Here is a 23,236-nt window from a genome sequence, read left to right on the forward strand (position 1 = left end):
TGCATCAACTGCAACATCAATAACATCTGCTCCAGCTGGTACATCTACTGCAAACATTATGCCAACCGGCACTGAATCAGTATCTTCATTACCTAGCCAGGCTGCATCAGCACTCTCTTCAGCCTCTTCTGCCCCACTGACGAGTGAATCTGAAACCCTTGCCACCGAATCGATTTCCACGTCTGAATTTACAGAACCTGCATCAACTGCAACATCAATGACATCTGCTCCAGCTGGAACATCTACTGCAAACATTATGCCAACAGGCACTGAATCAGTATCTTCATTACCTAGCCAGGCTGCATCAGCACACTATTCAACCTCTTCTGCCCCACTGACGAGTGAATCTGAAACCATTGCCACCGAATCGATATCCACGTCTGAATCTACAGAACCTGCATCAACTGCAACATCAATGACATCTGCTCCAGCTGGAACATCTACTGCAAACATTATGCCAACAGGCACTGAATCAGTATCTTCATTACCTAGCCAGGCTGCATCAGCACACTATTCAACCTCTTCTGCCCCACTGACGAGTGAATCTGAAACCATTGCCACCGAATCGATATCCACGTCTGAATCTACAGAACCTGCATCAACTGTAACATCAATGACATCTGCTCCAGCTGGAACATCTACTACAAACATTATGCCAACAGGCACTGAGTCAGTATCTTCATTACCTAGCCAGGCTGCATCAGCACACTCTTCAGCCTCTTCTGCCCCACTGACTAGTGAATCTGAAACCCTTGCCACCGAATCGATATCCACGTCTGAATCTACTGAACCTGCATCAACTGGAACATCAATGACATCTGCTCCAGCTGGAACATCTACTGCAAATATTATGCCAACAGGCACTGAATCAGTATCTTCATTACCTAGCCAGGCTGCATCAGCACACTCTTCAGCCTCTTCTGCCCCACTGACGAGTGAATCTGAAACCCCTGCCACCGAATCGATATCCACGTCTGAATCTACAGAACCTGCATCAACTGCAACATCAATGACATCTGCTCCAGCTGGAACATCTACTGCAAACATTATGCCAACAGGCACTGAATCAGTATCTTCATTACCTAGCCAGGCTGCATCAGCACACTCTTCAGCCTCTTCTGCCCCACTGATGAGTGAATCTGAAACCCTTGCCACCGAATCGATATCCACGTTTGAATCTACCGAACCTGCGTCAACTGCAACATCAATGACATCTGCTCCAGCTGGAACATCTACTACAAACATTATGCCAACAGGCACTGAATCAGTATCTTCATTACCTAGCCAGGCTGCATCAGCACACTCTTCAGCCTCTTCTGCCCCACTGACTAGTGAATTTGAAACCCTTGCCACCGAATCGATATCCACGTCTGAATCTACAGAACCTGCATCAACTGGAACATCAATGACATCTGCTCCAGCTGGAACATCTTCTGCAAACATTATGCCAACAGGCACTGAATCAGTATCTTCATTACCTAGCCAGGCTGCATCAGCACACTCTTCAGCCTCTTCTGCCCCACTGACGAGTGAATCTGAAACCCCTGCCACCGAATCGATATCCACGTCTGAATCTACAGAACCTGCATCAACTGGAATATCAATGACATCTGCTCCAGCTGGAACATCTACTGCAAACATTTTGCCAACAGACACTGCATCAGTATCTTCATTTCCTAGCCAGGTTACATCAGCACACTCTTCAACCTCTTCTACCCCACTGACCAGTGAATCTGAAACCCTTGCCACCGAACCGATATCCACGTCTGAATCTACAGAACCTGCATCAACTGCAACATCAATAACATCTGCTCCAGCTGGTACATCTACTGCAAACAATATGCCAACCGGCACTGAATCAGTATCTTCATTACCTAGCCAGGCTGCATCAGCACTCTCTTCAGCCTCTTCTGCCCCACTGACGAGTGAATCTGAAACCCTTGCCACCGAATCGATATCCACGTCTGAATTTACAGAACCTGCATCAACTGCAACATCAATGACATCTGCTCCAGCTGGAACATCTACTGCAAACATTATGCCAACAGGCAATGAATCAGTATCTTCATTTCCTAGCCAGGCTGCATCAGCACTCTCTTCAACCTCTTCTGCCCCACTGACCAGTGAATCTGAAACCCTTGCCACCGAACCGATATCCACGTCTGAATCTACAGAACCTGCATCAACTGCAACATCAATGACATCTGCTCCAGCTGGTACATCTACTGCAAACATTATGCCAACAGGCACTGAATCAGTATCTTCATTACCTAGCCAGGCTGCATCAGCACTCTCTTCAGCCTCTTCTGCCCCACTGACGAGTGAATCTGAAACCCTTGCCACCGAATCGATATCCATGTCTGAATCTACAGAACCTGCATCAACTGCAACATCAATGACATCTTCTCCAGCTGGAACATCTACTGCAAACATTATGCCAACAGGCACTGAATCAGTATCTTCATTACCTAGCCAGGCTGCATCAGCACACTATTCAACCTCTTCTGCCCCACTGACGAGTGAATCTGAAACCATTGCCACCGAATCGATATCCACGTCTGAATCTACAGGACCTGCATCAACTGCAACATCAATGACATCTGCTCCAGCTGGAACATCTACTGCAAACATTATGCCAACAGGCACTGAATCAGTATCTTCATTACCTAGCCAGGCTGCATCAGCACACTCTTCAGCCTCTTCTGCCCCACTGATGAGTGAATCTGAAACCCTTGCCACCGAATCGATATCCACGTTTGAATCTACAGAACCTGCGTCAACTGCAACATCAATGACATCTGCTCCAGCTGGAAGATCTACTACAAACATTATGCCAACAGGCACTGAATCAGTATCTTCATTACCTAGCCAGGCTGCATCAGCACACTCTTCAGCCTCTTCTGCCCCACTGACTAGTGAATCTGAAACCCTTGCCACCGAATCGATATCCACGTCTGAATCTACAGAACCTGCATCAACTGGAACATCAATGACATCTGCTCCAGCTGGAACATCTACTGCAAACATTATGCCAACAGGCACTGAATCAGTATCTTCATTACCTAGCCAGGCTGCATCAGCACACTCTTCAGCCTCTTCTGCCCCACTGATGAGTGAATTTGAAACCCCTGCCACCGAATCGATATCCACGTCTGAATCTACAGAACCTGCATCAACTGCAACATCAATGACATCTGCTCCAGCTGGAACATCTAGTGCAAACATTTTGCCAACAGACACTGCATCAGTATCTTCATTACCTAGCCAAGCTACATCAGCACACTCTTCAACCCCTTCTGCCCCACTGACCATTGAATCTGAAACCCTTGCCACCGAACCGATATCCACGTCTGAATCTACAGAACCTGCATCAACTGCAACATCAATGACATCTGCTCCAGCTGGTACATCTACTGCAAACATTATGCCAACCGGCACTGAATCAGTATCTTCATTACCTATCCAGGCTGCATCAGCACACTCTTCAGCCTCTTCTGCCCCACTGACGAGTGAATCTGAAACCCCTGCCACCGAATCGATATCCACGTCTGAATCTACAGAACCTGCATCAACTGCAACATCAATGACATCTGCTCCAGCTGGAACATCTAGTGCAAACATTTTGCCAACAGACACTGCATCAGTATCTTCATTACCTAGCCAGGATACATCAGCACACTCTTCAACCTCTACTGCCCCAATGACCAGTGAATCTGAAACCTTTGCCACCGAACCGATATCCACGTCTGAATCTACAAAACCTGCATCAACTGCAACATCAATGACATCTGCTCCAGCTGGTACATCTACTGCAAACATTATGCCAACCGGCACTGAATCAGTATCTTCATTACCTAGCCAGGCTGCATCAGCACTCTCTTCAGCCTCTTCTGCCCCACTGACGAGTGAATCTGAAACCCCTGCCACCGAATCGATATCCACGTCTGAATCTACAGAACCTGCATCAACTGCAACATCAATGACATCTGCTCCAGCTGGAACATCTACTGCAAACATTATGCCAACAGGCACTGAATCAGTATCTTCATTACCTAGCCAGGCTGCATCAGCACACTCTTCAGCCTCTTCTGCCCCACTGATGAGTGAATCTGAAACCCTTGCCACCGAATCGATATCCACGTTTGAATCTACAGAACCTGCGTCAACTGCAACATCAATGACATCTGCTCCAGCTGGAAGATCTACTACAAACATTATGCCAACAGGCACTGAATCAGTATCTTCATTACCTAGCCAGGCTGCATCAGCACACTCTTCAGCCTCTTCTGCCCCACTGACTAGTGAATCTGAAACCCTTGCCACCGAATCGATATCCACGTCTGAATCTACAGAACCTGCATCAACTGGAACATCAATGACATCTGCTCCAGCTGGAACATCTACTGCAAACATTATGCCAACAGGCACTGAATCAGTATCTTCATTACCTAGCCAGGCTGCATCAGCACACTCTTCAGCCTCTTCTGCCCCACTGATGAGTGAATTTGAAACCCCTGCCACCGAATCGATATCCACGTCTGAATCTACAGAACCTGCATCAACTGCAACATCAATGACATCTGCTCCAGCTGGAACATCTAGTGCAAACATTTTGCCAACAGACACTGCATCAGTATCTTCATTACCTAGCCAAGCTACATCAGCACACTCTTCAACCCCTTCTGCCCCACTGACCATTGAATCTGAAACCCTTGCCACCGAACCGATATCCACGTCTGAATCTACAGAACCTGCATCAACTGCAACATCAATGACATCTGCTCCAGCTGGTACATCTACTGCAAACATTATGCCAACCGGCACTGAATCAGTATCTTCATTACCTATCCAGGCTGCATCAGCACACTCTTCAGCCTCTTCTGCCCCACTGACGAGTGAATCTGAAACCCCTGCCACCGAATCGATATCCACGTCTGAATCTACAGAACCTGCATCAACTGCAACATCAATGACATCTGCTCCAGCTGGAACATCTAGTGCAAACATTTTGCCAACAGACACTGCATCAGTATCTTCATTACCTAGCCAGGATACATCAGCACACTCTTCAACCTCTACTGCCCCAATGACCAGTGAATCTGAAACCTTTGCCACCGAACCGATATCCACGTCTGAATCTACAAAACCTGCATCAACTGCAACATCAATGACATCTGCTCCAGCTGGTACATCTACTGCAAACATTATGCCAACCGGCACTGAATCAGTATCTTCATTACCTAGCCAGGCTGCATCAGCACTCTCTTCAGCCTCTTCTGCCCCACTGACGAGTGAATCTGAAACCCCTGCCACCGAATCGATATCCACGTCTGAATCTACAGAACCTGCATCAACTGCAACATCAATGACATCTGCTCCAGCTGGAACATCTACTGCAAACATTATGCCAACAGGCACTGAATCAATATCTTCATTACCTAGCCAGGCTGCATCAGCACACTCTTCAGCCTCTTCTGCCCCACTGATGAGTGAATCTGAAACCCTTGCCACCGAATCGATATCCACGTTTGAATCTACAGAACCTGCGTCAACTGCAACATCAATGACATCTGCTCCAGCTGGAAGATCTACTACAAACATTATGCCAACAGGCACTGAATCAGTATCTTCATTACCTAGCCAGGCTGCATCAGCACACTCTTCAGCCTCTTCTGCCCCACTGACTAGTGAATCTGAAACCCTTGCCACCGAATCGATATCCACGTCTGAATCTACAGAACCTGCATCAACTGGAACATCAATGACATCTGCTCCAGCTGGAACATCTACTGCAAACATTATGCCAACAGGCACTGAATCAGTATCTTCATTACCTAGCCAGGCTGCATCAGCACACTCTTCAGCCTCTTCTGCCCCACTGACGAGTGAATTTGAAACCCCTGCCACCGAATCGATATCCACGTCTGAATCTACAGAACCTGCATCAACTGCAACATCAATGACATCTGCTCCAGCTGGAACATCTAGTGCAAACATTTTGCCAACAGACACTGCATCAGTATCTTCATTACCTAGCCAAGCTACATCAGCACACTCTTCAACCCCTTCTGCCCCACTGACCATTGAATCTGAAACCCTTGCCACCGAACCGATATCCACGTCTGAATCTACAGAACCTGCATCAACTGCAACATCAATGACATCTGCTCCAGCTGGTACATCTACTGCAAACATTATGCCAACCGGCACTGAATCAGTATCTTCATTACCTATCCAGGCTGCATCAGCACACTCTTCAGCCTCTTCTGCCCCACTGACGAGTGAATCTGAAACCCCTGCCACCGAATCGATATCCACGTCTGAATCTACAGAACCTGCATCAACTGCAACATCAATGACATCTGCTCCAGCTGGAACATCTAGTGCAAACATTTTGCCAACAGACACTGCATCAGTATCTTCATTACCTAGCCAGGATACATCAGCACACTCTTCAACCTCTACTGCCCCAATGACCAGTGAATCTGAAACCTTTGCCACCGAACCGATATCCACGTCTGAATCTACAAAACCTGCATCAACTGCAACATCAATGACATCTGCTCCAGCTGGTACATCTACTGCAAACATTATGCCAACAGGCACTGAATCAGTATCTTCATTACCTAGCCAGGCTGCATCAGCACTCTCTTCAGCCTCTTCTGCCCCACTGACGAGTGAATCTGAAACCCCTGCCACCGAATCGATATCCACGTCTGAATCTACAGAACCTGCATCAACTGCAACATCAATGACATCTGCTCCAGCTGGAACATCTACTGCAAACATTATGCCAACAGGCACTGAATCAGTATCTTCATTACCTAGCCAGGCTGCATCAGCACACTCTTCATCCTCTTCGGCCCCACTGACTAGTGAATCTGAAACCCCTGCCACCGAATCGATATCCACGTCTGAATCTACAGAACCTGCATCAACTGGAACATCAATGACATCTGCTCCAGCTGGAACATCTACTGCAAACATTATGCCAACAGGCACTGAATCAGTATCTTCATTACCTAGCCAGGCTGCATCAGCACACTCTTCAGCCTCTTCTGCCCCACTGACGAGTGAATCTGAAACCCCTGCCACCGAATCGATATCCACGTCTGAATCTACAGAACCTGCATCAACTGCAACATCAATGACATCTGCTCCAGCTGGAACATCTAGTGCAAACATTTTGCCAACAGACACTGCATCAGTATCTTCATTTCCTAGCCAGGTTACATCAGCACACTCTTCAACCTCTTCTGCCCCACTGACCAGTGAATCTGAAACCCTTGCCACCGAACCGATATCCACGTCTGAATCTACAGAACCTGCATCAACTGCAACATCAATAACATCTGCTCCAGCTGGTACATCTACTGCAAACATTATGCCAACCGGCACTGAATCAGTATCTTCATTACCTAGCCAGGCTACATCAGCACTCTCTTCAGCCTCTTCTGCCCCACTGACGAGTGAATCTGAAACCCTTGCCACCGAATCGATTTCCACGTCTGAATTTACAGAACCTGCATCAACTGCAACATCAATGACATCTGCTCCAGCTGGAACATCTACTGCAAACATTATGCCAACAGGCACTGGATCAGTATCTTCATTACCTAGCCAGGCTGCATCAGCACACTATTCAACCTCTTCTGCCCCACTGACGAGTGAATCTGAAACCATTGCCACCGAATCGATATCCACGTCTGAATCTACAGAACCTGCATCAACTGCAACATCAATGACATCTGCTCCAGCTGGAACATCTACTGCAAACATTATGCCAACAGGCACTGAATCAGTATCTTCATTACCTAGCCAGGCTGCATCAGCACACTCTTCAGCCTCTTCTGCCCCACTGACGAGTGAATCTGAAACCCCTGCCACCGAATCGATATCCACGTCTGAATCTACAGAACCTGCATCAACTGCAACATCAATGACATCTGCTCCAGCTGGAACATCTAGTGCAAACATTTTGCCAACAGACACTGCATCAGTATCTTCATTTCCTAGCCAGGTTACATCAGCACACTCTTCAACCTCTTCTGCCCCACTGACCAGTGAATCTGAAACCCTTGCCACCGAACCGATATCCACGTCTGAATCTACAGAACCTGCATCAACTGCAACATCAATAACATCTGCTCCAGCTGGTACATCTACTGCAAACATTATGCCAACCGGCACTGAATCAGTATCTTCATTACCTAGCCAGGCTGCATCAGCACTCTCTTCAGCCTCTTCTGCCCCACTGACGAGTGAATCTGAAACCCTTGCCACCGAATCGATTTCCACGTCTGAATTTACAGAACCTGCATCAACTGCAACATCAATGACATCTGCTCCAGCTGGAACATCTACTGCAAACATTATGCCAACAGGCACTGAATCAGTATCTTCATTACCTAGCCAGGCTGCATCAGCACACTATTCAACCTCTTCTGCCCCACTGACGAGTGAATCTGAAACCATTGCCACCGAATCAATATCCACGTCTGAATCTACAGAACCTGCATCAACTGCAACATCAATGACATCTGCTCCAGCTGGAACATCTACTGCAAACATTATGCCAACAGGCACTGAATCAGTATCTTCATTACCTAGCCAGGCTGCATCAGCACACTCTTCAGCCTCTTCTGCCCCACTGATGAGTGAATCTGAAACCCTTGCCACCGAATCGATATCCACGTTTGAATCTACAGAACCTGCGTCAACTGCAACATCAATGACATCTGCTCCAGCTGGAACATCTACTACAAACATTATGCCAACAGGCACTGAATCAGTATCTTCATTACCTAGCCAGGCTGCATCAGCACACTCTTCAGCCTCTTCTGCCCCACTGACTAGTGAATCTGAAACCCTTGCCACCGAATCGATATCCACGTCTGAATCTACTGAACCTGCATCAACTGGAACATCAATGACATCTGCTCCAGCTGGAACATCTACTGCAAATATTATGCCAACAGGCACTGAATCAGTATCTTCATTACCTAGCCAGGCTGCATCAGCACACTCTTCAGCCTCTTCTGCCCCACTGACGAGTGAATCTGAAACCCCTGCCACCGAATCGATATCCACGTCTGAATCTACAGAACCTGCATCAACTGGAACATCAATGACATCTGCTCCAGCTGGAACACCTCCTGCAAACATTTTGCCAACAGACACTGCATCAGTATCTTCATTTCCTAGCCAGGTTACATCAGCACACTCTTCAACCTCTTCTACCCCACTGACCAGTGAATCTGAAACCCTTGCCACCGAACCGTTATCCACGTCTGAATCTACAGAACCTGCATCAACTGCAACATCAATAACATCTGCTCCAGCTGGTACATCTACTGCAAACATTATGCCAACCGGCACTGAATCAGTATCTTCATTACCTAGCCAGGCTGCATCAGCACTCTCTTCAGCCTCTTCTGCCCCACTGACGAGTGAATCTGAAACCCTTGCCACCGAATCGATATCCACGTCTGAATCTACAGAACCTGCATCAACTGTAACATCAATGACATCTGCTCCAGCTGGAACATCTACTGCAAACATTATGCCAACAGGCACTGAATCAGTATCTTCATTACCTAGCCAGGCTGCATCAGCACACTCTTCATCCTCTTCTGCCCCACTGACTAGTGAATCTGAAACCCCTGCCACCGAATCGATATCCACGTCTGAATCTACAGAACCTGCATCAACTGGAACATCAATGACATCTGCTCCAGCTGGAACATCTACTGCAAACATTATGCCAACAGGCACTGATTCAGTATCTTCATTACCTAGCCAGGCTGCATCAGCACACTCTTCAGCCTCTTCTGCCCCACTGACGAGTGAATCTGAAACCCCTGCCACCGAATCGATATCCACGTCTGAATCTACAGAACCTGCATCAACTGCAACATCAATAACATCTGCTCCAGCTGGTACATCTACTGCAAACATTATGCCAACCGGCACTGAATCAGTATCTTCATTACCTAGCCAGGCTGCATCAGCACTCTCTTCAGCCTCTTCTGCCCCACTGACGAGTGAATCTGAAACCCTTGCCACCGAATCGATTTCCACGTCTGAATTTACAGAACCTGCATCAACTGCAACATCAATGACATCTGCTCCAGCTGGAACATCTACTGCAAACATTATGCCAACAGGCACTGAATCAGTATCTTCATTACCTAGCCAGGCTGCATCAGCACACTATTCAACCTCTTCTGCCCCACTGACGAGTGAATCTGAAACCATTGCCACCGAATCGATATCCACGTCTGAATCTACAGAACCTGCATCAACTGCAACATCAATGACATCTGCTCCAGCTGGAACATCTACTGCAAACATTATGCCAACAGGCACTGAATCAGTATCTTCATTACCTAGCCAGGCTGCATCAGCACACTCTTCAGCCTCTTCTGCCCCACTGATGAGTGAATCTGAAACCCTTGCCACCGAATCGATATCCACGTTTGAATCTACAGAACCTGCGTCAACTGCAACATCAATGACATCTGCTCCAGCTGGAACATCTACTACAAACATTATGCCAACAGGCACTGAATCAGTATCTTCATTACCTAGCCAGGCTGCATCAGCACACTCTTCAGCCTCTTCTGCCCCACTGACTAGTGAATCTGAAACCCTTGCCACCGAATCGATATCCACGTCTGAATCTACAGAACCTGCATCAACTGGAACATCAATGACATCTGCTCCAGCTGGAACATCTACTGCAAACATTATGCCAACAGGCACTGAATCAGTATCTTCATTACCTAGCCAGGCTGCATCAGCACACTCTTCAGCCTCTTCTGCCCCACTGACGAGTGAATCTGAAACCCCTGCCACCGAATCGATATCCACGTCTGAATCTACAGAACCTGCATCAACTGGAACATCAATGACATCTGCTCCAGCTGGAACATCTACTGCAAACATTTTGCCAACAGACACTGCATCAGTATCTTCATTTCCTAGCCAGGTTACATCAGCACACTCTTCAACCTCTTCTACCCCACTGACCAGTGAATCTGAAACCCTTGCCACCGAACCGATATCCACGTCTGAATCTACAGAACCTGCATCAACTGCAACATCAATAACATCTGCTCCAGCTGGAACATCTAGTGCAAACATTTTGCCAACAGACACTGCATCAGTATCTTCATTACCTAGCCAAGCTACATCAGCACACTCTTCAACCCCTTCTGCCCCACTGACCATTGAATCTGAAACCCTTGCCACCGAACCGATATCCACGTCTGAATCTACAGAACCTGCATCAACTGCAACATCAATGACATCTGCTCCAGCTGGTACATCTACTGCAAACATTATGCCAACCGGCACTGAATCAGTATCTTCATTACCTATCCAGGCTGCATCAGCACACTCTTCAGCCTCTTCTGCCCCACTGACGAGTGAATCTGAAACCCCTGCCACCGAATCGATATCCACGTCTGAATCTACAGAACCTGCATCAACTGCAACATCAATGACATCTGCTCCAGCTGGAACATCTAGTGCAAACATTTTGCCAACAGACACTGCATCAGTATCTTCATTACCTAGCCAGGCTACATCAGCACACTCTTCAACCTCTACTGCCCCACTGACCAGTGAATCTGAAACCCTTGCCACCGAACCGATATCCACGTCTGAATCTACAGAACCTGCATCAACTGCAACATCAATGACATCTGCTCCAGCTGGAACATCTACTGCAAACATTATGCCAACAGGCACTGAATCAGTATCTTCATTACCTAGCCAGGCTGCATCAGCACTCTCTTCAGCTTCTTCTGCCCCACTGACGAGTGAATCTGAAACCCTTGCCACCGAATCGATATCCATGTCAGAATCTACAGAACCTGCATCAACTGCAACATCAATGACATCTGCTCCAGCTGGAACATCTACTGCAAACATTATGCCAACAGGCACTGAATCAGTATCTTCATTACCTAGCCAGGCTGCATCAGCACTCTCTTCAGCCTCTTCTGCCCCACTGACGAGTGAATCTGAAACCCTTGCCACCGAATCGATATCCATGTCTGAATCTACAGAACCTGCATCAACTGCAACATCAATGACATCTGCTCCAGCTGGAACATCTACTGCAAACATTATGCCAACAGGCACTGAATCAGTATCTTCATTACTTAGCCAGGCTGCATCAGCACACTCTTCAGCCTCTTCTGCCCCACTGACGAGTGAATTTGAAACCCCTGCCACCGAATCGATATCCACGTCTGAATCTACAGAACCTGCATCAACTGCAACATCAATGACATCTGCTCCAGCTGGAACATCTAGTGCAAACATTTTGCCAACAGACACTGCATCAGTATCTTCATTACCTAGCCAAGCTACATCAGCACACTCTTCAACCCCTTCTGCCCCACTGACCATTGAATCTGAAACCCTTGCCACCGAACCGATATCCACGTCTGAATCTACAGAACCTGCATCAACTGCAACATCAATGACATCTGCTCCAGCTGGAACATCTAGTGCAAACATTTTGCCAACAGACACTGCATCAGTATCTTCATTACCTAGCCAGGCTACATCAGCACACTCTTCAACCTCTACTGCCCCACTGACCAGTGAATCTGAAACCCTTGCCACCGAACCGATATCCACGTCTGAATCTACAGAACCTGCATCAACTGCAACATCAATGACATCTGCTCCAGCTGGAACATCTACTGCAAACATTATGCCAACAGGCACTGAATCAGTATCTTCATTACCTAGCCAGGCTGCATCAGCACTCTCTTCAGCCTCTTCTGCCCCACTGACGAGTGAATCTGAAACCCTTGCCAACGAATCGATATCCACGTCTGAATCTACAGAACCTGCATCAACTGCAACATCAATGACATCTGCTCCAGCTGGAACATCTACTGCAAACATTATGCCAACAGGCACTGAATCAGTATCTTCATTACCTAGCCAGGCTGCATCAGCACACTCTTCATCCTCTTCTGCCCCACTGACTAGTGAATCTGAAACCCCTGCCACCGAATCGATATCCACGTCTGAATCTACAGAACCTGCATCAACTGGAACATCAATGACATCTGCTCCAGCTGGAACATCTACTGCAAACATTATGCCAACAGGCACTGAATCAGTATCTTCATTACCTAGCCAGGCTGCATCAGCACACTCTTCAGCCTCTTCTGCCCCACTGACGAGTGAATCTGAAACCCCTGCCACCGAATCGATATCCACGTCTGAATCTACAGAACCTGCATCAACTGCAACATCAATGACATCTGCTCCAGCTGGAACATCTAGTGCAAACATTTTGCCAACAGACACTGCATCAGTATCTTCATTTCCTAGCCAGGTTACATCAGCACACTCTTCAACCTCTTCTGCCCCACTGACCAGTGAATCTGAAACCCTTGCCACCGAACCGATATCCACGTCTGAATCTACAGAACCTGCATCAACTGCAACATCAATAACATCTGCTCCAGCTGGAACATCTACTGCAAACATTATGCCAACAGGCACTGAATCAGTATCTTCATTACCTAGCCAGGCTGCATCAGCACACTCTTCAGCCTCTTCTGCCCCACTGATGAGTGAATCTGAAACCCCTGCCACCGAATCGATATCCACATCTGAATCTACAGAACCTGCATCAACTGCAACATCAATGACATCTGCTCCAGCTGGAACATCTAGTGCAAACATTTTGCCAACAGACACTGCATCAGTATCTTCATTACCTAGCCAGGCTACATCAGCACACTCTTCAACCTCTTCTGCCCCACTGACCAGTGAATCTGAAACCCTTGCCACCGAACCGATATCCACGTCTGAATCTACAGAACCTGCATCAACTGCAACATCAATGACATCTGCTCCAGCTGGAACATCTACTGCAAACATTATGCCAACAAGCACTGAATCAGTATCTTCATTACCTAGCCAGGCTGTATCAGCACACTCTTCAGCCTCTTCTGCCCCACTGACGAGTGAATCTGAAACCCTTGCCACCGAATCGATATCCACGTCTGAATCTACAGAACCTGCATCAACTGCAACATCAATGACATCTGCTCCAGCTGGAACATCTAGTGCAAACATTTTGCCAACAGACACTGCATCAGTATCTTCATTACCTAGCCAGGCTACATCAGCACACTCTTCAACCTCTACTGCCCCACTGACCAGTGAATCTGAAACCCTTGCCACCGAACCGATATCCACGTCTGAATCTACAGAACCTGCATCAACTGCAACATCAATGACATCTGCTCCAGCTGGTACATCTACTGCAAACATTATGCCAACCGGCACTGAATCAGTATCTTCATTACCTAGCCAGGCTGCATCAGCACTCTCTTCAGCCTCTTCTGCCCCACTGACGAGTGAATCTGAAACCCTTGCCAACGAATCGATATCCACGTCTGAATCTACAGAACCTGCATCAACTGCAACATCAATGACATCTGCTCCAGCTGGAACATCTACTGCAAACATTATGCCAACAGGCACTGAATCAGTATCTTCATTACCTAGCCAGGCTGCATCAGCACACTCTTCATCCTCTTCTGCCCCACTGACTAGTGAATCTGAAACCCCTGCCACCGAATCGATATCCACGTCTGAATCTACAGAACCTGCATCAACTGGAACATCAATGACATCTGCTCCAGCTGGAACATCTACTGCAAACATTATGCCAACAGGCACTGAATCAGTATCTTCATTACCTAGCCAGGCTGCATCAGCACACTCTTCAGCCTCTTCTGCCCCACTGACGAGTGAATCTGAAACCCCTGCCACCGAATCGATATCCACGTCTGAATCTACAGAACCTGCATCAACTGCAACATCAATGACATCTGCTCCAGCTGGAACATCTAGTGCAAACATTTTGCCAACAGACACTGCATCAGTATCTTCATTTCCTAGCCAGGTTACATCAGCACACTCTTCAACCTCTTCTGCCCCACTGACCAGTGAATCTGAAACCCTTGCCACCGAACCGATATCCACGTCTGAATCTACAGAACCTGCATCAACTGCAACATCAATAACATCTGCTCCAGCTGGAACATCTACTGCAAACATTATGCCAACAGGCACTGAATCAGTATCTTCATTACCTAGCCAGGCTGCATCAGCACACTCTTCAGCCTCTTCTGCCCCACTGATGAGTGAATCTGAAACCCCTGCCACCGAATCGATATCCACATCTGAATCTACAGAACCTGCATCAACTGCAACATCAATGACATCTGCTCCAGCTGGAACATCTAGTGCAAACATTTTGCCAACAGACACTGCATCAGTATCTTCATTACCTAGCCAGGCTACATCAGCACACTCTTCAACCTCTTCTGCCCCACTGACCAGTGAATCTGAAACCCTTGCCACCGAACCGATATCCACGTCTGAATCTACAGAACCTGCATCAACTGCAACATCAATGACATCTGCTCCAGCTGGAACATCTACTGCAAACATTATGCCAACACGCACTGAATCAGTATCTTCATTACCTAGCCAGGCTGTATCAGCACACTCTTCAGCCTCTTCTGCCCCACTGACGAGTGAATCTGAAACCCTTGCCACCGAATCGATATCCACGTCTGAATCTACAGAACCTGCATCAACTGGAACATCAATGACATCTGCTCCAGCTGGTACATCTACTGCAAACATTATGCCAACCGGCACTGAATCAGTATCTTCATTACCTAGCCAGGCTGCATCAGCACTCTCTTCAGCCTCTTCTGCCCCACTGACGAGTGAATCTGAAACCCTTGCCACCGAATCGATATCCACGTCTGAATCTACAGAACCTGCATCAACTGCAACATCAATGACATCTGCTCCAGCTGGAACATCTACTGCAAACATTATGCCAACAGGCAATGAATCAGTATCTTCATTACCTAGCCAGGCTGTATCAGCACTCTCTTCAGCCTCTTCTGCCCCACTGACGAGTGAATCTGAAACCCTTGCCACCGAATCGATATCCACGTCTGAATCTACAGAACCTGCATCAACTGGAACATCAATGACATCTGCTCCAGCTGGTACATCTACTGCAAACATTATGCCAACCGGCACTGAATCAGTATCTTCATTACCTAGCCAGGCTGCATCAGCACTCTCTTCAGCCTCGTCTGCCCCACTGAAGAGTAAATCTGAAACCCTTGCCACCGAATCGATATCCACGTCTGAATCTACAGAACCTGCATCAACTGCAACATCAATGACATCTGCTGCAGCTGGAACATCTACTGCAAACATTATGCCAACAGGCAATGAATCAGTATCTTCATTACCTAGCCAGGCTGTATCAGCACTCTCTTCAGCCTCTTCTGCCCCACTGACGAGTGAATCTGAAACCCTTGCCACCGAATCGATATCCACGTCTGAATCTACAGAACCTGCATCAACTGCAACATCAATGACATCTGCTCCAGCTGGAACATCTACTGCAAACATTATGCCAACAGGCACTGAATCAGTATCTTCATTACCTAGCCAGGCTGCATCAGCACACTCTTCAGCCTCTTCTGCCCCACTGACGAGTGAATCTGAAACCCTTGCCACCGAATCGATATCCACGTATGAATCTACAGAACCTGCATCAACTGCTACATCAATGACATCTGCTCCAGCTGGAACATCTACTGCAAACATTATGCCAACAGGCACTGAATCAGTATCTTCATTTCCTAGCCAGGTTACATCAGCACACTCTTCAACCTCTTCTGCCCCACTGACCAGTGAATCTGAAACCCTTGCCACCGAACCGATATCCACGTCTGAATCTACAGAACCTGCATCAACTGCAACATCAATAACATCTGCTCCAGCTGGAACATCTACTGCAAACATTATGCCAACAGGCACTGAATCAGTATCTTCATTACCTAGCCAGGCTGCATCAGCACACTCTTCAGCCTCTTCTGCCCCACTGACGAGTGAATCTGAAACCCCTGCCACCGAATCGATATCCACATCTGAATCTACAGAACCTGCATCAACTGCAACATCAATGACATCTGCTCCAGCTGGAACATCTAGTGCAAACATTTTGCCAACAGACACTGCATCAGTATCTTCATTACCTAGCCAGGCTACATCAGCACACTCTTCAACCTCTTCTGCCCCACTGACCAGTGAATCTGAAACCCTTGCCACCGAACCGATATCCACGTCTGAATCTACAGAACCTGCATCAACTGCAACATCAATGACATCTGCTCCAGCTGGAACATCTACTGCAAACATTATGCCAACAAGCACTGAATCAGTATCTTCATTACCTAGTCAGGCTTTATCAGCACACTCTTCAGCCTCTTCTGCCCCACTGACGAGTGAATCTGAAACCCTTGCCACCGAATCGATATCCACGTCTAAATCTACAGAACCTGCATCAACTGGAACATCAATGACATCTGCTCCAGCTGGTACATCTACTGCAAACATTATGCCAACCGGCACTGAATCAGTATCTTCATTACCTAGCCAGGCTGCATCAGCACTCTCTTCAGCCTCTTCTGCCCCACTGACGAGTGAATCTGAAACCCTTGCCACCGAATCGATATCCACGTCTGAATCTACAGAACCTGCATCAACTGCAACATCAATGACATCTGCTCCAGCTGGAACATCTACTGCAAACATTATGCCAACAGGCAATGAATCAGTATCTTCATTACCTAGCCAGGCTGTATCAGCACTCTCTTCAGCCTCTTCTGCCCCACTGACGAGTGAATCTGAAACCCTTGCCACCGAATCGATATCCACGTCTGAATCTACAGAACCTGCATCAACTGGAACATCAATGACATCTGCTCCAGCTTGTACATCTACTGCAAACATTATGCCAACCGGCACTGAATCAGTATCTTCATTACCTAGCCAGGCTGCATCAGCACTCTCTTCAGCCTCGTCTGCCCCACTGACGAGTGAATCTGAAACCCTTGCCACCGAATCGATATCCACGTCTGAATCTACAGAACCTGCATCAACTGCAACATCAATGACATCTGCTCCAGCTGGAACATCTACTGCAAACATTATGCCAACAGGCAATGAATCAGTATCTTCATTACCTAGCCAGGCTGTATCAGCACTCTCTTCAGCCTCTTCTGCCCCACTGACGAGTGAATCTGAAACCCTTGCCACCGAATCGATATCCACGTCTGAATCTACAGAACCTGCATCAACTGCAACATCAATGACATCTGCTCCAGCTGGAACATCTACTGCAAACATTATGCCAACAGGCACTGAATCAGTATCTTCATTACCTAGCCAGGCTGCATCAGCACACTCTTCAGCCTCTTCTGCCCCACTGACGAGTGAATCTGAAACCCTTGCCACCGAATCGATATCCACGTTTGAATCTACAGAACCTGCATCAACTGCTACATCAATGACATCTGCTCCAGCTGGAACATCTACTGCAAACATTATGCCAACAGGCACTGAATCAGTATCTTCATTACCTAGCCAGGCTGCATCAGCACACTCTTCAGCCTCTTCTGCCCCACTGACGAGTGAATCTGAAACCCCTGCCACCGAATCGATATCCACGTCTGAATCTACAGAACCTGCATCAACTGCAACATCAATGACATCTGCTCCAACTGGAACATCTAGTGCAAACATTTTGCCAACAGACACTGCATCAGTATCTTCATTACCTAGCCAGGCTACATCAGCACACTCTTCAACCTCTTCTGCCCCACTGACCAGTGAATCTGAAACCCTTGCCACCGAACCGATATCCACGTCTGAATCTACAGAACCTGCATCAACTGCAACATTAATGACATCTGCTCCAGCTGGTACATCTACTGCAAACATTATGCCAACCGGCACTGAATCAGTATCTTCATTGCCTAGCCAGGCTGCATCAGCACTCTCTTCAGCCTCTTCTGCCCCACTGACGAGTGAATCTGAAACCCTTGCCACCGAATCGATATCCACGTCTGAATCTACAGAACCTGCATTAACTGCAACATCAATGACATCTGCTCCAGCTGGAACATCTAGTGCAAACATTTTGCCAACAGGCACTGCATCAGTATCTTCATTACCTAGCCAGTCTACATCAGCACACTCTTCAACCTCTTCTGCCCCACTGACCAGTGAATCTGAAACCCTTGCCACCGAATCGATATCCACGTCTGAATCTACAGAACCTGCATCAACTGCAACATCAATGACATCTGCTCCAGCTGGAACATCTACTGCAAACATTATGCCAACAGGCACTGAATCAGTATCTTCATTACCTAGCCAGGCTGCATCAGCACACTCTTCAACCTTTTCTGCCCCACTGACGAGTGAATCTGAAACCCTTGCCACCGAATCGATATCTACGTCTGAATCTACAGAACCTGCATCAACTGCAACATCAAAGACATCTGCTCCAGCTGGAACATCTAGTGCAAACATTTTGCCAACAGACACTGCATCAGTATCTTCATTACCTAGCCAGGCTGCATCAGCACACTCTTCAGCCTCTTCTGCCCCACTGACGAGTGAATCTGAAACCCTTGCCACCGAATCGATATCCACGTTTGAATCTACAGAACCTGCATCAACTGCTACATCAATGACATCTGCTCCAGCTGGAACATCTACTGCAAACATTATGCCAACAGGCACTGAATCAGTATCTTCATTACCTAGCCAGGCTGCATCAGCACACTCTTCAGCCTCTTCTGCCCCACTGACGAGTGAATCTGAAACCCCTGCCACCGAATCGATATCCACGTCTGAATCTACAGAACCTGCATCAACTGCAACATCAATGACATCTGCTCCAACTGGAACATCTAGTGCAAACATTTTGCCAACAGACACTGCATCAGTATCTTCATTACCTAGCCAGGCTACATCAGCACACTCTTCAACCTCTTCTGCCCCACTGACCAGTGAATCTGAAACCCTTGCCACCGAACCGATATCCACGTCTGAATCTACAGAACCTGCATCAACTGCAACATTAATGACATCTGCTCCAGCTGGTACATCTACTGCAAACATTATGCCAACCGGCACTGAATCAGTATCTTCATTGCCTAGCCAGGCTGCATCAGCACTCTCTTCAGCCTCTTCTGCCCCACTGACGAGTGAATCTGAAACCCTTGCCACCGAATCGATATCCACGTCTGAATCTACAGAACCTGCATTAACTGCAACATCAATGACATCTGCTCCAGCTGGAACATCTAGTGCAAACATTTTGCCAACAGGCACTGCATCAGTATCTTCATTACCTAGCCAGTCTACATCAGCACACTCTTCAACCTCTTCTGCCCCACTGACCAGTGAATCTGAAACCCTTGCCACCGAATCGATATCCACGTCTGAATCTACAGAACCTGCATCAACTGCAACATCAATGACATCTGCTCCAGCTGGAACATCTACTGCAAACATTATGCCAACAGGCACTGAATCAGTATCTTCATTACCTAGCCAGGCTGCATCAGCACACTCTTCAACCTTTTCTGCCCCACTGACGAGTGAATCTGAAACCCTTGCCACCGAATCGATATCTACGTCTGAATCTACAGAACCTGCATCAACTGCAACATCAAAGACATCTGCTCCAGCTGGAACATCTAGTGCAAACATTTTGCCAACAGACACTGCATCAGTATCTTCATTACCTAGCCAGGCTACATCAGCACACTCTTCAACCTCTTCTGCCCCACTGACCAGTGAATCTGAAACCCTTGCCACCGAATCGAAATCTACGTCTGAATCTACAGAACCTGCATCAACTGCAACGTCAATGACATCTGCTCAAGCTGGAACATCTACTGCAAACATTATGCCAACAGGCACTGAATCAGTATCTTCATTACCTAGCCAGGCTGCATCAGCACACTCTTCAGCCTCTTCTGCCCCACTGACGAGTGAATCTGAAACCATTGCCACCGAATCGATATCCACGTCTGAATCTACAGAACCTGCAGCAACTGCAACGTCAATGACATCTGCTCCAGTTGGAACATCTACTGCAAACATTATGCCAACAGGCACTGAATCAGAATCTTCATTACCTAGCCAGGCTGCATCAGCACACTCTTCAACCTCTTCTGCCCCACTGACGAGTGAATCTGAAACCCTTGCCACCGAAACGAAATCCACGTCTGAATCTACAGAACCTGCATCAACTGCAACATCAATGACATCTGCTCCAGCTGGAACATCTACTGCAAACATTATGCCAACAGGCACTGCATCAGTATCTTCATTGCCTAGCCAGTCTGCATCAAGAACCTCTTTGCAGTCCTTAGCTACAGTCAGTAGTGAGTCTGAAACCCATACCACCGTATCAGTGTCCATTTCAACAGCTGCAGCAGCTGGATCAATTGCAACATTGGCCACATCTGCTCCAGCTGGAACATCTACTGCAAACATTATGCCAACAGGCACTGAATCAGTATCTTCATTACCTAGCCAGGCTGCATCAGCACACTCTTCAGCCTCTTCTGCCCCACTGACGAGTGAATCTGAAACGCTTGCCACCGAATCGATATCCACGTCTGAATCTACAGAACCTGCATCAACTGCAACATCAATGACATCTGCTCCAGCTGGTACATCTACTGCAAACATTATGCCAACCGGCACTGAATCAGTATCTTCATTACCTAGCCAGACTGCATCAGCACACTCTTCAGCCTCTTCTGCCCCACTGACGAGTGAATCTGAAACCCTTGCCACCGAATCGATATCCACGTCTGAATCTACAGAACCTGCATCAACTGCAACGTCAATGACATCTGCTCCAGCTGGAACATCTACTGCAAACATTATGCCAACAGGCACTGAATCAGTATCTTCATTACCTAGCCAGGCTGCATCAGCACACTCTTCAACCTTTTCTGCCCCACTGACGAGTGAATCTGAAACCCTTGCCACCGAATCGATATGCACGTCTGAATCTACAGAACCAGCATCAACTGCAACATCAATGGCATCTACTCCAGCTGGAACATCTACTGCAAACATTATGCCAACAGGCACTGAATCAGTATCTTCATTACCTAGCCAGGCTGCATCAGCACACTCTTCAGCCTCTTCTGCCCCACTGACGAGTGAATCTGAAACCCCTGCCACCGAATCGATATCCACGTCTGAATCTACAGAACCTGCATCAACTGCAACATCAATGACATCTGCTCCAGCTGGAACATCTAGTGCAAACATTTTGCCAACAGACACTGCATCAGTATCATCATTACCTAGCCAGGCTACATCAGCACACTCTTCAACCTCTTCTGCCCCACTGACCAGTGAATCTGAAACGCTTGCCACCGAATCGATATCCACGTCTGAATCTACAGAACCTGCATCAACTGCAACATCAATGACATCTGCTCCAGCTGGAACATCTCCTGCAAACACTATGCCAACTGGCTCTGCACCATCATCACCATCACCTACTGAAACTACATCACCAGGATCAACAGCATCTGCAACAGAACTTACTAGTGAATCCATATCTCTTGGTACTATATCAACATCCACATCAAACACCACAGAAGCTGGATCAATTGCATCTTCAGCGACAATGCCCCCTGCTGTTACATCTCCTGCAAATATTTTGACAACCGGCACTGCATCATTATCTTCATTGGCTACCCAGTCTGCATCAGCAACCCCTTCAGCATCTTCTGCGACACTGCCTAGTGAAAATGCAACCCTTACTACAATATCAATGTCCATGACAAGTGCCACAGAAGCTGGATCAATTGCAACATTGGCCTCATCTGCCCTAGCTGGAACATCTCCTGCAAACACTATGCCAACTGGCTCTGCACCATCATCTCCATCACCTACTGAAACTACATCACCAAGATCAACAGCATCTGCTTCAGAACTTACTAGTGAATCCATATCTCTTGGTACTATATCCACATCCACATCAAACACCACAGAAGCTGGATCAATTGTATCATCAGTGACGTCTGCCCCTGCTGTTACATCTCCTGCAAACACTATGCCAACTGGCTCTGCACCATCATCTCCATCACCTACTGAAACTACATCCCCAAGATCAACAGCATCTGCTTCAGAACTTACTAGTGAATCCATATCTCTTGGTACTATATCAACATCCACATCAAACACCACAGAAGCTGGATCAATCGCATCATCAGTGACGTCTGCCCCTGCTGTTACAACCCTTACAAAGATTATGCCAACAGGC

The sequence above is a fragment of the Paramormyrops kingsleyae genome, chromosome 12 (assembly GCF_048594095.1).
Source record: "Paramormyrops kingsleyae isolate MSU_618 chromosome 12, PKINGS_0.4, whole genome shotgun sequence".
NCBI classification, from domain to species: domain Eukaryota; kingdom Metazoa; phylum Chordata; class Actinopteri; order Osteoglossiformes; family Mormyridae; genus Paramormyrops; species Paramormyrops kingsleyae.